General features: G+C 47.1%; 1 pseudogene across 1 annotated transcript in view; it reads left to right on the plus strand.

Annotated features, from left to right (window-relative positions):
* LOC144331438 (nuclear pore complex-interacting protein family member B6-like) overlaps nucleotides 1–19,112 on the plus strand; it is a 24,064-nt pseudogene continuing 4,952 nt past the window's right edge. Inside the window, exons 1-5 of the transcript XR_013398514.1 lie at nucleotides 1–77; nucleotides 4,473–4,527; nucleotides 9,171–9,290; nucleotides 10,804–10,855; nucleotides 11,429–11,438. The product of XR_013398514.1 is annotated as a nuclear pore complex-interacting protein family member B6-like (transcript). The remainder of the gene's footprint in view (nucleotides 78–4,472; nucleotides 4,528–9,170; nucleotides 9,291–10,803; nucleotides 10,856–11,428; nucleotides 11,439–19,112) is intronic.

Genomic DNA, 19,112 nt, shown 5'->3' on the forward strand with positions numbered 1-19,112 from the left:
ATGGAACATCTAAGGCGATCCTGCAGAGCTGCCTACCCTATGCGGCAACCCTATGCGACCTCCATCTTCAACACATGGTAGCAACAGTTACTTAGATGGATTGTGTTCTATGTACTAGGCAATGAGCTGAGAGTTTTATATTTTTGTTTTACCTGGGACTAGGTATGGCGGATCTTAATATTTTGGGGGCCACAAGTACTGTATCAGCCTGGTTCCAATCAACAGATAGAAACCACAGGTGGTTTATGCAATGGAAGTTTAATATAAAGAATTATTCAGCTATGATAAATGAGCAACTATATGATGTAAAGAGAACCTTATAGGGCTACTCTCCCTACAAGTGGGGAAGAGTATCCAAGAAGGACAATCTTGGAATGGGGCCCCCTCCCCAGGCTGGAGATCAGATATTGTTGGAGAAGGTATCATTGCATCCCCCTACATGGCAGAGAGATTTGCTGGGTTGCGTGGTCTAGAGCTGGTTGCAATTATTGGACAAGCAGGAAACAAACCTCCACAGCCCATGTCCATACTGCTGGGTTGAGTGTATGAGCATGTAGAATGATTGGGTCTCCAGTATGGACAGAAGGCATGGATTGCAAGGTGCCTGTGTTGGGAGGATACTAAGTGGGTGATCACCATACCAGGCCAAGACTAGTTGCCTGGGACCTTCTGGGCACATGGCTGGAGCAGAGCACCACTGGATCTCCTCACAGCAGCCAGACCCAGGAAGAGAAGCTCCTTTCACCTGCACTGTTCTCTCAGCACCCTCCACTGAGAAAGCATCACGTTAAGCTCACCGTAGAGGAGAAATGCTCATGGAAATCCTGTCCATTGTCACAGAGCAGCTATTAGTGGGTAAATATGGAGTTGAGAAGTCATAAGTTGTAACTGGCATAGATATTATGGGGCATTTGAAGAACGCTGTGAACACATATGCATGGGTCCATATATTCATGTGTGTGCACGTATGTGTAATTATTCACACAATTCACGGTGGATACTACTTCTAGGGTGTTCACAGACCCCAGGTAGAGAGTGCCTGGAGGGAAAATTATCCAAGGCAGGCCCATTCATAGTTCCAGGGCAGCCACAAGAAAGCCTCCGTTAAGCAGCAGAAGTCTCCAGGGCAGGTGGGGCTAGGCAGCATGAAAGAATTGGCCGCAAGAGTTCCCAACCCTGTCCCAATTATGCAGGGTGACTTTTCTTTCTCTTCCTTCTCCATTCCCTTCCATATTGCTTATGCACCCAAAGGGAGACTTGAAGACTCTCTAGCAGGGCAAGGCCATTTTCTTTCGGCATTTTTCTCTCCCCAAAATCCAGCCGATTATCAGCTTAGACACACAGTAGGCTATGTGCTATGAACAACAGGCATCCTGGATTATTTTACAAACTCATGGAGAGTCATTTTGAAACCGCCATCACCTTTGCAAAATTAGGACTGAGACCGTGAAAGAAAGCTAACTTAACCAACTCCATCTTGCTTCTAACCTCCAAGCTGTCTTTGTTCATTCCTGGGCATAGGCTGAACTAACTTTGGGAGAAACTTAGTTTGTAGTTATAGTTTAAACAAAGATAGTAACAGCCCTTTCCCAAAGCAAACTTCCTTCTTGTCTGGGGACCAGACTAACATTAGGCACAGGATTAGAAATTATGGTTTAGGAGTCACGCAGCTGGAGGCTGCAAGATTCTGACCCTCCCTCAACTGCTCCTGAGATCACTGTTTGAGACATTTTGCAGACCCTGCACTTGATGGATCAGCTGGCACCACCCAGATAGAGAAACTGGCTCGTCTGATCTTGCGGCCCCTACCCAGGAGCTGACTCAGTGCAAGAAGACAGCTTCGACTCCCTATGATATCATCCCTGACCAATCAACACCCCTGGCTCACTGGCTTCCCTCCACCAAGTTATGCTTAAAAATTCGGCTCCCTGAATTCTCGAAGAGACTGATTTGAGTGATAATAAGACTCTAGTCTCCCCCACAGCCGGCTCTGCGTGAATTAGTCTTTTTCTACTGCAATTCCCTGCCTTGATCAATCGGCTCTGTTGAGGCAGCGGGCAAGGTAAACCCCTTGGGCGGTTACAATCTTCCTCCTTCAGCGAAACTCCAAGTTCCTCGTTGATAGTGGCAAACACCAGTTGCCGTATTTTCTACTGTTCCTGGCACAGAAAGTCCCTGTTCATGGTCCTGCTGGACGTAAGGGCCCAGGTGCTAAAAAGTTACCTCCCACCTCACCCCAACCTCATCAGTGGGGCTGGATACTGGCAGTGGGCAGAGGAATAAAATTTATATATATATATATATATTTATTTATTTGTTTGTTTGTTTGTTTTTGAGACGGAGTTTTGCTCTTGTCGCCCAGGCTGACATACGATGGCACTATCTCAGCTCACTGCAACTTCCGCCTCCTGGGTTCAAGCAATTCTCCTGCCTCAGCCTCCTGAGTAGCTGGGATTACGGGCGCCTGCCACCACACCCAGCTAATTTTTATATTTTTAGTACAGATGAGGTTTCATCATGTAGGTCAGGCTAGTCTCGAACTCCTGACCTCAGGTGATCCACCTGCCTTGGCCTCCAAAAGTGCTGGGATTACAGGCATGAGCCACCATGCCTGGTCCTTTTTTTTTTTTTTTTTAATATGTCATGCATTTATTTTATTTTTATTTTATTTTATTTTATTTTGAGACAGACTCTCACTCTGTTGCCCAGGCTGGAGTGAAGTGGAGTGATCTTGGCTCACTGAAACCTCCGCCTCCCAGAGTCAAGCAATTCTCCTGCCTCAGGCTCCCGAGTAGCTATGATCACAGGCCACGCCCTGCTAATTTTTGTATTTTTAGTAGAGATGGGGTTTCACCATGTTGGCCAGGCTGGTCTCAAACTCCCAACCTCAGGTGACCCACCTGCCTCAGCCTCCCAAAGTGCTGGGATTACAGGCTTGAGTCACTGCACCTGGGGAAATGTATTTCATTAGATGTTCAAAAAATGTACGACGCATGAGTGGGACTTTCTGCCTCCATCCCACATCTTCCAGAGCAAGGAGAGAGCCCAGCAGCTGGGGGTATTCTGGGTAAGACTCCCTCTCCCTCAGCCACATTGTCATTGTCACAGTGAAGAAGACCCCTGGAACTCCAACTGTTCCTGGCAATCCCTCCTTCCTCCCCCACCACAGACTCCCCCCACCATCATTATTTTCCCTGAGAGCATCAGGACCCATCTCCTTAGGGCCTTTATCTCCATATACATCAGTCACTCCAAGAAGCTCAGGCCCCTGAGTCATCCCTTCCCTTATCTCCTAGGCCTGAGTCCACATATAGCTCTATGTGACTCTCTCCACCACTCCCCAGCCTGCATTTTTCCCCTTAGCACATACATCACCTGACATATCACACATTTGACTGGCTTGTTAGTCTCTCCTGATTGAGGGTGTGGTGTTCTGTCTCTCTTGTTTGACCACTATCCCCCCAGGATCTACAAGGTGTCTGGCATGTAGCAGGGACTTAATAAACCTGTGTTGAGGAATGAATGAACAAACAAAAGCATCTTTAGTGTCCTCCGTTCTCTGGACCTCAGGCTCCACTGTGGTCTAGTTAGTCTTGATCTTCAGGCCTAAACAAGGCCCAAACCACAGGTCTTCGTCCATACTGGCTTATCCCACCTATCTAGCAGTTTCCCAGGCTGGGCTTTGGAGACAGGTGGGCTTGGGTTTGAATCCTGGCACTGCCATTATGAAGCTTTTAATACCTCTGTGCCCCATTTTTCTTATGTGTAAAACCAGAAGGATGCCTAACTCCTGAGAATGTGGTAAGTGAATTAAATGGAAAGTATGTGTAAAGAGCTCAGCACAACTCCTGGCACACAGTAAATGCACAATAAATTGTGGCCACCAGGGAGGCAATAGGGCAGGGTGAGGAGGAGCAACAGGCTTCCTCTGGTGCCATCTCCTACGAGTTGGTAGGAGCACTGTGCACAGTGGATTCTGGTCAGGCCCTGAGCTCAAGGGAAAAGAATCCCATGATTGATTACTGATGTCTGTCATGGGCATGGAGGCCGGGCAACAGGGGAAGGTGAAAGAGAGTAGCAGCCCCAAGCCATACATTTGCCATCCTGATCTAGAATTTCCACCATTGCTCCTTTTCTTGTGCATATCTTGACTGTTTTTAAGGGTGAGAGCTCCCCTGTTTTCAACAGTTCTTTTCTGACTCCGTAATTTCTCACCCACCCCAGCCCTGAAAATGGTGTAGTCTGCTCCTCTGAGCCCCAACACTCTTTTCTCTGCTGTTCCTTTATTACTTACCATGTAGCAGTTTGGTTTTTAAAAAATTTTCTGACCTCCTTTCCACACATATAGTTGGAACATGCCTTCAGGGTAGATTTCACCTTAGAAAACTAACACAGGAAAGTGCACAGGGTTGCAAGTCAGAAAATCTGAACTTGTTGTGAATTTGAGCTCATCACCTTGCCTGTTTCCCCAGGCAAGGTGTTTCCCCAGCTAAAAAGCAGAGCCCTAAGATGCATTTGCAGCCCATGGTATCCCAGGGCTGTGGTGGGAATCAGCATTTCACTGGGCTCTATGGAGAGGAAAAGCTTTCATGCCGGGCACGGTCGCTCACGCCTGTAATCCCAGCACTTTGGGAGGCCAAGGTGGGTGGATCACCTGAGGTCGGGAGCTCGAGACCAGCCTGGCCAACATGGTGAAACCTCATCTCTACTCAAAATACAAAAAATTAGCCAGGCATGGTGGCTGGCGCTTGCAATCTCAGCTACGCAGGGAGCTGAGGCAGAAGAATCTCTTGAACTCACGAGGCAGAGGTTGCAGTGAGCTGAGATTGCGCCACTCTACTCCAGCCTAGGTGACAGATTGAGACTCCATCTCAAAAAAAAAAAAAGTGTTCATATTCCCATTGGGTGTCCATGTACCCGCTCCTGCCACCGGGTCTTAAACCCGAGCTTCTGCAGATGCTCAAGATGCTTTTTCAGCAAGGTGGGTGGTAGCATGAGGCTTCCAATGGGAGCAGCGGGCATTTGGCAGGCACTGACAACAAGCAGAGTTTGGAGAATGGAAAAGAAAAACCAACTTTTCTCGCCTTAAACTGGCAATTGCAAAGTTGAGAGCTGGGAAAGCTAAATTCTGCCATCTGCCGGTCATTTTCTATGTTAGCAGCATCAAAGTAGCCATAGTTTTATAAAGCTCTTGTTTAAACTCAGTAAAGACCCAGAGGGAGGGGGTGGCATTTACTGAGCACCTCCTGTTTATAAGTAACTGTCTTCAAGTGTGCTATGGCTACAGACATAAATTAGCCCTGGATGTTGCTGATAAAGAGAGCACAGATTCCAGAGAGCCAAGGCTGCCTCTCAGTGACTGCATGCCTTAAGCTCATCCTTCAAGCTCTCTGAACTTCAGTTTTCTCAACAGATAGATGGACCAGGGTGATCTCTAAGGATCCAGAGGAAGGGCCTTAGAAGATGAAGAGGATGTTGACAGATGGATACTGAGAAGGAAAAGAGGAGGGCATCCTATGCAGACAAAGAGGAGGGTGTCAAGGGAAGCCCTGACACGTGTCTCCTTACCTCATCCCCTTGGTTGTGAAGCCGAGGGGTGAGTTCCTGATCTTTAAGCGCTTGTCCACCTCTGACTTCTGGTCAAGGGAAGGGACAGAGGAGTTGGAAAGACTTCTTGAAGGAAGAGTGAAACAAACACCTGTGTTGTGGGATCCACCAACTTTAGGAAATAGAACCATGTAATTACTTTCAAAATATTCTTTTTTTTTTTTTTTTTTTTTTTTTGAGACGGAGTCTTGCTCTGTCACCCAGGCTGGAGTGTGGTGGCCGGATCTCAGCTCACTGCAAGCTCCTCCTCTCGGGTTCACGCCATTCTCCTGCCTCAGCCTCCTGAGTAGCTGGGACTACAGGCACCCGCCACTTCGCCCGGCTAGTTTTTTGTATTTTTTAGTAGAGACGGGGTTTCACCGTGTTAGCCAGGATGGTCTCGATCTCCTGACCTCATGATCCGCCTGTCTCGGCCTCCCAAAGTGCTGGGATTACAGGCTTGAGCCACTGCGCCCGGCCAAAATATTCTATAATTTACCTACACATTATTGTATATTTTATTTACAACATTCTACTGTTGATGGACATTTAAATTATTTCCCATTGTCTCCAAGTTTGTTTGTTTTTCTGGCTTGGACATCTATGTGCATGCATTTCTTCTTCTTTTTCTTGTTTTTGTTTTTGAGACAGGGTCTTACTGTGTCACCCAGGCAGGGGTGCAGTGGCACAGTCACAGCTCCTTGCAGCCTAGGACTTCTAGGTTCAATTGCTCCTCCCCGCTCAGCCTCTTGAGTAGCTGAGACTACAGGCACGCACCACTATGTCTGACTGATTTTTGTATCTTTTTGTAGAGGTGAGATTTTGCCATGTTGCCCAGGCTGGTTTCGAACTCCTGAGATCAAGCAATCCTCTCGCCTCAGACTCCTAAAGTTCTGAGATTACAGCCATGAGCCACTATAACCAGCCATGCATGCATTTCTGTCAATTACATACCCAGGGATGAAACTCTTGGATTGTAGAGGGTGTACATTTCCAACTTTATAGATCATCACAATTTGTTATCCAAAGATGTTGCACTAATTTAAACTCATGTCAAAAGTATGTGAGTTCCTATTGTCTAGTTAGGCATGAGCAGGACAGGAGAGGGCTCAACCCCCACCCTCCCACCAGTAATGTCACCAACCATCAGGTGATTGTTAAACTGTCTCTAATAATGGGTCACAGTCTGCACCAGGGAAAGGCAGTCTCCTAATAGAAAAAACTTGAAACTGGTGATCAGCAGCTTCCCGATAAGATCTCAGGAGTTGGGAGAGTGGGCTCAAGCATGCACATTAAGAGGCAAAACGGTGGAGTTTAACTTCTGGGGACATTCACCTGGTAGGGGAAGAATGCCTCAAGTGAGCATGCTCACAACTCCAGTAAACACACTGCATGCTCACCGCCCAACTGCTAGCAGACCACTGCACATGTGGACAGCCCACCCCTAGGGAAGAATCAGGGGAGAAGGGATGTAAAACCCTGGAACTGTGTCAACAGATATAGGATAACAGATAAAACCCCAAGCCAAAGGTCAAACAGTGCACTTGATCTCTCAAGTCGCCCCGGCCCTCTTCCAAGTGTACTTTACTTCCTCTTGTTCCCGGTCTGAAGTTTGTTGCTGTTGTTGTTGTTTTGAGAGAAAGTCTTGCGCTGTCACCCAGGCTGGAGTGCAGCGGCGCGATCTCAGCTCACTGAAAACTCTGCCTCCCGTGTTCAAGTGATTCTCCTGCTTCAGCCTCAAGAGTAGCTGGTATTACAGGCACCCGTCACCACACCCAGCTAATTTTTTAAAATTTATTTTTATTTTTATTTTTTATTTTTAGTTGAGACGGGGTTTCACCATGTTGGCCAGACTGGTCTCAATCTCCTGACCTCATGTGATCTGCTCTCCTCAGCCTCCCAAAGTGCTAGGATTATAGGTATATGCCACCGAGCCTGGCCTAGGTTTTTAAAAAACTTTCACTTCTGCTCTAAAACTTGCCTCGGTCTCTCATTCTGCCTTATTATGCCCTTGGTCAAATTATTTCTGCTGAGGAGGCAAGAATTGAGGTTGCTGCAGTCCCCTAGGGATTGTCCACCAGTAACACTATGATTCACTGGAAAGGCTTGAAATTGTCAGATTTTTAAAGGTTTGCTCATACAGTGGGGTAAAATGTGTCTTACTGAGTTTTCACTTATTTTTAATAGAAGAAAAGGCATACAGATGTATTAATGTCTGGGGCAGGGGAGAGTCAGTGATTTCCCAACCTCCCAATGGGCTACAGAAGCTGACATACCCTTTTTCACAGGGTAAGGAGGAGATAGGGAATGTAGACAATTCCTTTGAGGGGCAACAAGTGATGGTTAGGAACAATGATCAACCCGGGAGACAGAAATTCACTTGTAAATAATTCTCTTTGGAATTGAAGCCTGAGAGGCAGGCACTGTATTATGGAAAAGACCATCCATCCATGTGTGGTTGCATTCTTCACTCTTCTTTTGATTTCCCAGCTTCTAGGATGTCCCAGTGTCTTCCCTGTGGATCCCCCAGTACCTGCAGGTCACAGAGTAACACAGGCTGTGGCAGAGTCACCTGGGCCTCTCAGAGCAGGGAAGACCAAGCACTGGACACCCAATTTTTCCACAGTTAAAAATACACATGGCCGGGTGCAGTGGCTCACGCCTGTAATCCCAACACTTTGGGAGGCCAAGGTGGGTGGATCATCTGAGGTCAGGAGTTCAAGACCAGCCTGGCCAACATAGTGAAAACCTGTCTCTACTAAAAGTACAAGAATTAGCTGGGTGTGGTGGCACACACCTGTAATCTCAGCTACTCGGGAGGCTGAGGCAAGAGAATCGCTTGAACCCAGGAGGTGGAGGTTGCAGTGGGTCGAGATCACGCCACTGCACTCTCCAGCCTGGGCCACAGAGCAAGACTCCGTCTCAGAAAAATAAAAAAAAAAAGAAAAAAAATACACATGTGTTCATACCTTTGTTGATATTTTGAGGTTTTTTTCTGAGAAAATATGTATTTCATTTGTCTCTCTTTCTATTGTTATCTTTTTCTTATTAATGTGTAAGATTTAAAATATATATTCTTTGCCAGACGCAGTGGCTCATACCTGTAATCCCAGCATTTTGGGAGGCTGAGGCGAGAGGATTATTTGAATCCAGGAGTCCGAGACCAGCCTGGGAAACATAGTGGGACCCAAGTCTCTACAAAAAACATAAAAATTAGCTGAGCATGGTGTCATGTGCCTGTAGTCCCAGCTACTTGGGAGGCTGAGGTTGGAGGATCACTTGAGCCTAGGAGGTGAAAGCCGCAATGAGCTATGATTGCACGACTGCAGTCCAGCATGAGTGACAGAGGCAGACATCCTCTCTAAATAAGTAAATTAAATGTGTATTGTAGAAACAGCTCCCTTATCAATTATGTGTATTGTAAATATTACATCCCATTCTGTAGCTTGCCCTTTTACTTCCTTATAGTGTCATTTGAAGAATAGAAGTTTTTAATTATAATGTAACTGTGGTAGGCAGAATTCTCACGACCCCTCTTACAGTGAGGTTGACACTCACTGTAAGCCTCTGCCCTTGTTCTGCAGGTAGTGAAGGTGTTTATTGTCCTGACACCACAGTTTCTGTCCCGTGACAAGGACCAGCTGACCAAGGAGTTGCAGCAGCATGTAAAGTCAGTGACAGTCTCATGCAAGTCCCCAAGGAAGGTGAGTGAGGGCAGATGGAAGGGGTCTGGTGCCCCTGAACAGCTCCCAGTGCTCCTGCCCCATGTCTCATAGGGTGGCCGTGCAGGAGGAAGCTTAGGCAGTCACAGAACTGGCTTTTTCTTCTGCAGAAGAAGGAATTTGGTTTAGGGATGGGATGGCATAGTTGATTTATTTGGATGGAAATCGCTATCTTGTGTCAGAAACCCAAAAGGAATCATTGCTGGCATATTAACCTAAAGACAAAAATCAGTCAAGTGCCCAAGGATATTTTTAAAAAGGTTATTTATAATTCTGTAAAAATTTAAAAAGACATCCAAATCAGCAGCTTCCAAACTTTTTCTAACATGATTCATAGGAAGAAATACGTTTTGTTTTGCAACTCAAAATATATATACATACATATAACAAACAAAAATTAATAGAATGGTATTTATCTTTATAAATGCAATGCATTCTGATATGTTTATTTTAATTCAATGCCTTGTGCAACCTACAAAAAGTCAAACAATAGAGAAATAAACTTTTCATAAAATTGAATATAATCCTACAATTTAAAATAATGACTTAGTTCTTTTATATTTAACATATATCTCAACACATACTAAGAGAAAAAAATACTATGAAAAAGTATACATGGCATTATCCTGTCTGTTTGACAATAAAGTGCAAAGAGATACATACGCCAAAAAGTTAGCACTTCCTTCTTTGTAATACTTTGCTACATTGTCTGAGTACCGACAGTCAATACACATTATGAAGCTACATGGCTAACATTGATTGAGTACTCACTGTGTATGCCAGGCCCTGGGCTCAATGCTTTACATGCATTTTCATTTCATTAAATCCTCTCCTCAACCTGAGATAGCACAGCAAACCATTTTACAAAAACAAAACTGAGGCTCAGAGACTCAAAGTCAAATGCCCGAGGTTGCAGTCAATAAGAGGAAGAGCTGAAACTGAAACCTACGTGTGTCTGACAACCAGTCATGTTTGGAGGATAGGCTAGTCTGCTTTACAGAGCATGAAATAGATGGTTCATGCCTGCTGCGATGGGCTAGATATCACTGTAAGTAACAAACAGCCCCAGACAATGGAAATTTACAACACTGAAGGTTCTTATCCTGCTCATGCTGCACGTCCACCATGGCTCTGCTGGGCCTTGTGCTTCACATCCCCTCATCCACCAACAGGATAAAGGAGCAGCCTCCATGAGGAACCTGTCAACTGCTCTAAGAGATGGAGGAGAGGGTGGCCAGTCTCAATGGTTCCCAACTCTTCTGTTTTGAGGTGACACGCTTCACTTCCACTCACAGCTCCTGAGTCACATCACATGGCTACATCCACCTTCAGAGGGCCAAGGGGAGAACCTGACACACTCGGTGGCTTCCATTAAGGCCACCATATGGTGTCAGCCTGTGTGGGAGACTGTAGAGGGGCAGAGGAGGAGGGTGGGGAATTGGTAGGATATGACAACAGGACTAAGTCACTGTGGATTTCCCTTATACTTAACCAGGTGGAGTTTATCCTGGAGCTGCTGAAAACCGTCACTGGAAAGATTAAACAAGGTGAACTTCGGAAAAGGAGCTTGGTCAGATGTAATCAGCAGTGAACTTGGAACCCACTGTGCACCTTGGGCAAATCCCTGGCCACTTCAGTCTCCCCACTAGGGCGGGGTGATGATGGGACATTGAGAGGGTTGATTTAGAAAAGTATCAGGAGTGTGCCACATTTCCAATGTTTTTCTTTTTCTTTTTCTTTTCTTTTCTTTTCTTTTTTTTTTTTTTTTTTTTGAGACAGAGTTTCATTCTTGTTACCCAGCCTAGAGTGCAGTGGCACAATCTTGGCTCCCTGCAACCTCCGCCTCCCGGGTTCAAGCCCTTCTCCCATCTCAGCCTCCTGAGTAGCTGGGACTACAGGTGCCCATCACCAAGCCCAGCTAATTGTTGTATTTTTAGTAGAAATAGAGTTTCACCATGTTGGCCCGGCTGGTCTTGAACTCCTGGCCTCAGGTGATCCACCCGCCTCGGCCTTCCAAAATGCTGGGATTTCAGGAGTGAACCACCGCACTCGGCCTGTTTTTGTTCTTTTAAATTGCATTCAGTTACTCTGCTTCCTCCAAGTCCTCTCTGTGTCTTTAGAATTTCCCAGGTGAGTACTCAGATTGGAGTTGCAGGTAATAAAATACTAATTTCGACAATACCCTGTGTGGAGCATTTATTCTGGGAATGAACCTGTGTTAAATGCCCTCCCCCTGTAATTCTCCCTAATCCACAACCTGAAATATCTTGGGACCAGATTCTCCCTCCTGGCACCAGCTTCTCAGGGTAGCCCTAAGCACCCTTCAATGGCCGGGACACAGGGGTCCAGGAGGTGCGCCCCATGTGGCTCTAGGCACCTGCCTGTGCCCTGGAGCGAGGTCCCCGGAAGGCCGGGGCAGCCAGATGTCCAGGGTGGTCAGCCTTGGCTTGAGGACTATACTTGCCTGCCAGACCACCTCTGCCTCCCCCACCCAATGGTCCTTCGTGTCCCCCAATAATGCCCATGTGCACATGTGCCCCAACCTAAACCTGGCATGTGTGAGTGAGGGCCCCAGCCTCTGGGCACCCAGCACTCTTCTAGCCCTGCCCGGGGCCTAGGAGCCCTGCCCCTAGCTATCCCCTGTAGGCACCTACACATCAGAACTTCCCAGTGACCCAGGAGCTCTGTCCCTGAGCCCTTCCTAGAGGACCCCACTCATTCACCCTCCCAAGGCCCAGGTTCCCTCCAACCCAGAATCCCCCCACCACAGACAATCTTCCTTCTTTCAACATAACCCTTTCCGGGCACCCAGAGTCCTTCTCACACCCCTGGTCACAGTCCTGTGACCTGACTCTTTCATGCCATCCCTCCTTGGGACCTAAGGGGGACCACCAGGGGGCCACCAGAGGCTCAGAAAAGCAGGGGGCAGAAAAGGCCCAGCCTGGGGATGAGAGAAGCACATACTGTCCACTTCTCACCCACCTCTGGAGGTCAGCATTGCAGAGGCCTCTCTGTGACTGCCAACTTCCGAGGTGCACAAACCCAGGAACTCACAGGGAAATAAACAGATACCACAAGCACAGAGGCACAGAGGCACAGAACCGCCCCAGCTTCACCTGGGCACTCAGGTGTATGGCTCACGGACAGGTACACACACATACACCAGGAGGACACAGATACACACACAGAACCATGAGACACAGCCCCACAGGGCTGACTCTACACACAATGGACACTCACGTGCACACCCACACATGCAGACACACACGAACTGGCACAGACCTACAGGCAGAGAATCAGACATAGAACACAGACACTACAAGAAACATAAACACACAAATACACAATCAGGGACACCCAAAGGAGAAGCAAATTCACATACACACACCTCAACACATAAAGACACAGAAGCCAGACATACACCGGCACTCCCACAGGGGGCACACACGCCAGAGACACACACATTACACAATCAGAAACACAAACACAGATTTGCACAACCAACACATACTCAAGAAAAAAGGACACCCAAATGCACACAAAGATAGAGAAAAACACAGAGCCATCCAGAGACAGCGACACAGAGACATAATCACAGACACAGGCACTCAGACGCACAGACGCTTACATGCAGATTTACACACCCAAACATGCACACACTCCCAGACCCCAGCCCACAGTACAACCAGAGGTGGCACTCCGGAGGGCACTCCTGGGGCCAGTGGAGAGAACAGACCCAGGCATGACCTGGCCCTTCTGAGCTCTCTTGGAAGAAGGTATTTTCCAGGTTTCAAACCCAGGGCTGGGTATGTGCCCCTTCCAGGGCCTACAGAAGGGCTGTGCCTGGGCCCTGAGATGCCAGAGAGAGGCCAGGGTTGGGTGACTCTGGGAACAGGGGCACAAGGTTGGGCCGGGGAGCCTGTCTGGGTATGCTTAGAGTGGGGTGTTGCATGGTGCTTAGTAGATCTAGAGGTCAAGAGAGAAAGACAGATGCGCCCCCAGGACCATGCCCTGTACCTGAGTGGGCTGGTGCTCTCTGCCTCACAATAATGCTATGAGGAACATTCTATATCGCCATCATCACCGCAATGACTGACGCTCACTCACAGGTGGAGGCACTGGGCTGGGAACACAGCCACCTGGTTGGGCCTCATCTGAGCAGGGCTGACCAGGGCAACGCTGGGTCCTGGGCAAAGCATCACTGTGGCTCCATTTTCCTGGGGAGTCTCCAGCCCCAGTTTCCCCTTCTCTTAATGTTCCCTCCAAGAATCAAGTTCCCCCAGATCTGTTTCTCTGCCTGGATACACGCCCCCCCCCCAACCACTCTGAACCTAGATCCCCATCTGTGCAAGGGGACAGTGATAGTACTTCAGGATCTCAGGAGATGACACCTGCGAAGTGCTGTGTTTAGCACAGTGGTGACAAGAGGGGCTGTGGTTATCATCATCACTGCCTTTAGTGGCCAAGGACCTGCCAGGGTGCCAGTTCTGGGAAGAAAGATGCCCCTGGGAGGTTACAATGCTCAGGTACACAGCTGCTCAACCACTTCCTGCTGTCTTCTGACAGTCTTTGCACACAGCCATTAGCTCTCCAGTTGTACAGAAGGAATCCAGCCCAGGGTTGCACAGCTGGTCACCAGCAAAGCTGGTCTCACAACCAAGGTGCCTCATCCTGCCAAGGGCTCCTGGTCAAGCCTCCAAGGGACCAAAACGGGCCCACCTACAAGGGAGTTTGACTCTGGCTTTGAGGAGGTGTTTCCTGGGCTACATGAGTGACTTCTTGTCGGAGGGCCCAAACCGTTCGCTTCTCCTTCCCTTCCCTTCCCTCTCTCTGCTTGGGCTATAATCAAGGTGACCCCGCAACACTTCATGGGCATTACGGGTCTCCCCTTCACTTTTGGGCTAATCTGACTTCAACTTCCCTTACTTGGTCTTTCCTTTTACAACCGAGACAACTCAAATCCGGGGCTCTTTATGCAGATGACAGCACACAAATAGAATTTAATTCCATTGTTTTGTTGTCCCTGTTTTTGTTTTGTTTTGCTTGTTTCTTAGGGTTTCTTTTTATTTATGGTAAAGGCATTGGCTTTCCATTTACAACAGTGTTAGAATATTTCCTGTTTACAATAACTTCATGTCATCATAAATGGTGAAGGGAATTTAGAGCAGTGGTTTTAGGCTGCCAGAGGACTGAGTGAGTTTGGTCGCACTCTGTGTCATCAGGCAGAAGAAGGCCTTTGGGACATTTGAGGACAAGGCCAGGAAAGCTGATGGCCAGTTGGGGTGTCTCTCCTGGTCACCAGGCCCCTGGGTCCTGCCCACCTGCTTGACACTCCCCACCCATCACTCCTGGTGCTGCCAAGCCCTCTGGGTATTATGGCCAAATCCCCCAGGAGAGAAGCTGATGACAGAAGCTGATGAAGCTGATTGACATCCCCTGGAGGTCAATCATGAGAGTCAGCTTGGTTTTCTTCCCCTCATTAGGGTTCAAAATTTAAAGTCCACGCTCACAGGCAGTAAGATGGCATAGATAAGTGACATCATTACCCCATTTCAGATGTTAAAATGTCTAGGTGGATTAGGGATGATTTAAGACCACACAACCTTGTGCCACAAAGTAGAATTCCCAGGCCAGATGGAGACATTTTATTGCCATATTATCATCTTATCATTGAAGGCAAAGGCAGTCTTGTTTCATTTTGGATTATTTCTTATATTCGTATCTTACTTATAAGGGCACTTTGAATTTCCAAGCATGTGAGAATTTGTGGTTAGCTTTTTATCATTGACTTCTAGCCCGGTTGTACGATCAGAAACATGCTATGTGATTTGATTTCTCTGAAATAGGTTGAGATTTGCTTGATCAACAAAATAAGTAGGGTTAAATTTTGTAAATGTACCGTGTGTGCTTAAAGTGAATGTATCTCCAACACTTATTCCCAACATACAAGGATGATGGATGGATGGCTACCTGGATGTGATGGAAATGGCTTACTATTGGGACCTTCTACATCCTACTGGTTTTTCTTGCTTAGTACATGCATTGCTGAGAGGGGGCTGTGGAGCCTCCCACGCTGCTTGTCTATGAGGTTCTTCCTGCCTTCCTGCCATCATTCATTTATCATCTTTTGCAGCCAGGATTGACCATGAGGAACTCTGAGAGCTCAAGAAGGAAGGAGCGGCCCAGAAGCAGGGACAGGAAGCTGGGTTGGGGAAGACCAGAAATCAGAAGGTCTGCAGAGGTTCCAGAGAGGACCTGTCCTTGGGATGCCGGTTGTGGGGCTCAGGTGGGGAAGGGGGCGTTGGAAGAACACGCCGACACCTGAAATGTCCACTGTGAGGCACCACGTACCAAGGCAGGGGATTGGTGGAGAGGGAATATAAAGCCCCACAGGAGAAAGGATGGCGGAAACCAGAGCCCTGGTCTCCCTCCAGCTGCTCCTGAGCCTCCTGCTCTTCTGCCCCGCGCCTCCTGCTGCTCCGCTGATCGACTTTCCCCCTGACCTGTAGCTGAGCCTCCCACCAACGCTTGAGGATTTAGTTTGAACCGGATTCTTTCCCAGACACCTTTCTCCTCCTCCTCCTTCCCTTCCCTCCCCTCCCCTCCCCTCCACTCCCCAACTTCGATCCCGCCCCATCCCTTTCCCCTTCCCTCCCGCAACCCTAAGCCGCCCCACCTCTGTCCTGGCCGCCTCAGGGCGCCCTGAGAGTGAGGTGACTGCTCTTTTGGCTTCTCCTGCTGGGGTTTCCCAACCACCAATCCAGCCATGTGAGTAGACGCTGGTCCCGCGGGATTTCTTCCTTTTCATTGGACTGTGTCACAAGACGTGAAATTACACAGCTCACCCATGTAATCCCAACATTTTGAGGGGGGCCGAGAGGGGCAGATCACTTGAGTCTGGGAGTCTGGAACCAACCTGGGCATCATAGAGAAACTCCGTCTCTACCAGAAATTAAAAAAAAAAAAAAAAAATTCGGCGGACCTGGTGGCGCTGCCTGTAGTCCCAGCTAGTGGAGAGGCTGAGATGGGAGGATCGCTTGGGCCCAGGAGGTGGAGATTGCAGTGGGCCAAGACCGCCCTACTGCACTCCAGCCTGGGTGACAGTGAGACCTTTGTCTCAAACAAAAAAAACAAAAGTGAATGTAATCTGAGTTTTATGTCATCTGGTTTGGTGACTTTTTAGGAACTTCTGAGTCATCCGTGTCTTCTGCTCTTGGGAGCTGCCTCCAGGGAGTCTGTGTCCAATCAGAGTATGGGAGCCCAAGAAGCCCCCCAGATGAGAGAATAAAGGGCTGCACCCTGCTGGGATGTTTGCAATGCAGGAGTCACTAGGAGTGACAAGACCAGGATGTGAATGAGGACTGTATTGTCCTTTGTTTTGTAAAATGTGTCTTGTGCAGACCTTTGATTTACCCAAACCAGAAAGGGTCTTAAAGTGCTTATGATTGTCCAAATATAAAGAAATGACAGGTTTCTACTTTGAAAGTTTTCACCCTGGCATTATAAAACCTCTCCACTACACTCAGGAGAGGGCGCTTTACGGAGACGAGAATACTTGTTCTGACCGGCATGCACCAGATTCTTAGCGAGGGATTTGGAAGTCTAGTGATGGGTAGCAACCACTGCATCGAGGCAGAATCACCCCACATGAATGCCTCCAATCAAAGAATCTATTGTTTCTTTTGAGGCTATGAAGGAGAAAATGTGTTGAGAATCTTGGTTGGATTTTTTCCCATTTACCTGGCTGCATTTTCTTAGATCAGTTAAACTCTCTTTCGCTACCTCACCTTTGAAGGCCTGGATACATTTTCCTCATTGCATTTTCTACTTTCACCCTTGCTCATGGCCATGGACTGTCAGAACCTAAGCTCTTACTGGCCCCATTGGACCTAATCTAGGTAGGAGCCCACTACTGATAACCTGCAACCAGATAGTTGTCAGGTGTGACAAGAGTGCCCAAGAGGGGATGAATTCCTGGTCAATGACAAGATGGCCTTTATCCTTCTTGTGCATTTGATCCACATCTTTAACCACTGTGCGCAGAGCTCCTACTCCAATTCGGACGGGGGCTCCTCAGGGACAGTGCATCCCTCCCAGGAGCCCAGGCTGTACTCACCTCCACTGTGAGGCTGGAGACAAAAGTGCTACAGAGGTCAAAGGCTGCTTTCCAGAGAGGTTTTATTTGCACAAAACTGAGTCTTGGTGTGTGGATTGGTCTGAATTACATTTTGAATTTATTTTCTCCCCCACTCTCTAGTGCTTGTGAAATAGTATGTGTGCCTTTTGTGGTGGTAGCCATACATTCCAGAACGTTTATATTGCTTTCCATGTAGATTTCCAAGGTTGCTACTGATTGCTTTAGGTGCAATGCTCTAAAATATGAAGGTGAACTTTTGTGATTGGTTATTTGGTGTTTCTTTTTTCTTTTTTTAGACGGAGTTTTGCTCTGTCGCCGCCAGGCTGGAGTGTAGTGGTGCGATCTCCGCTCACTGCAACTTCCGCCTCCCAGGTTCAAGTGATTCTCCTGCCTCAGCCTCCCTAGTAGCTGGGAATACAGGCACACACCATCATGCCCAGCCAATTTTTGTATTTTTAGTAGAGACGGGATTTCACCATGTTGGCCAGGATGGTCTCGATCACTTGACCTGGTGATCTGCCCGCCTCAGCCTCCCAAAGTGCTAGGATTACAGGCATGAGCCACCGCGCCCGGCCTGTGTTGTGTTTTTAACTAAATTCAATTCTCACGGTTTTAATCATAATTCCAAAAAGACTTTGTTATGCAAATTCTTTTTAGCTTTGAAAATCTGACATGACGTGCACTGTGTCAGCAGCAAAGTGAACACTGATTTTCAAAAGTTAATGTTTTTAGAAACTTGGGCTAAACAACCATCTGTGATTATTTTTGTTGGAATATAACTTAGGTATAATTATTATAGCAGCTGTCCACTCTCAGTTTTGTGTAGATATAAGCATGTCTTCATGTCGTATTTTCATCTATAACTTTAAGACTTTTTTCTTATATTTTTCTCATTCTTCCATCATACAGTGTGGACACATTTTTTGATATATTACAAATAATGTAACACAAATTTCAAAATATTTATTTATTTATTTATTGTTTTGAGATGGAGTTTCCCCTTGTTGCCCAGGCTGGAGTGCAGTGGTATGGTCTTGGCTCACTGCAACCTGTGCTTCCTGGGTTCAGGCGATTCTTCTGCCTCAGCTTCCCAATTAGCTGAGATTACAGGCACCTGCCACCATACCCAGATAATTTTTGAATGTTTTAATAGAGATGGGTTTTCTCCATGTTGGCCAGGCTGGTCACAAACTGTTGATCTCAGGTGATCCACCCACCTCAGCCTCCCCAAGTGCTTAGATTACAGGCATGAGCCACCGTACCCACCCTCCACCTTGGTTATTTTTAAGCACTAAAATTTGCAACTTATTTCTGAATGAAGTCATCTCTTAATTGTATTTTTTTTTTTTACTTATGTTCTTTAAATTGCAAAAATTCATGTAATTCAAAAGAGAAGTGGGATCCAGAGAGATTCTTTTATCATGTGATACATGATAAATACATTCAACGTTATATTTCAGTTTTAAAAATAAGTAAATGACTTTAAAGAAAAGGTACTTTATACCTAGCTTGTCCAACCCATGGGTGACAGAGTGCATTCAATCCATTCATGAGCTTTCAGTGCAGCCCAACACAAATTAGTAAGCTTTCTTAAAACATTCTGAGATTTTTTTTGTGATTTTTGTTTTTAGCTCATCAGCAATTGCTAAATGTATTTTATGTGTGGC

This window comes from Macaca mulatta, chromosome 9 (assembly GCF_049350105.2).
Source record: "Macaca mulatta isolate MMU2019108-1 chromosome 9, T2T-MMU8v2.0, whole genome shotgun sequence".
NCBI lineage: Eukaryota > Metazoa > Chordata > Mammalia > Primates > Cercopithecidae > Macaca > Macaca mulatta.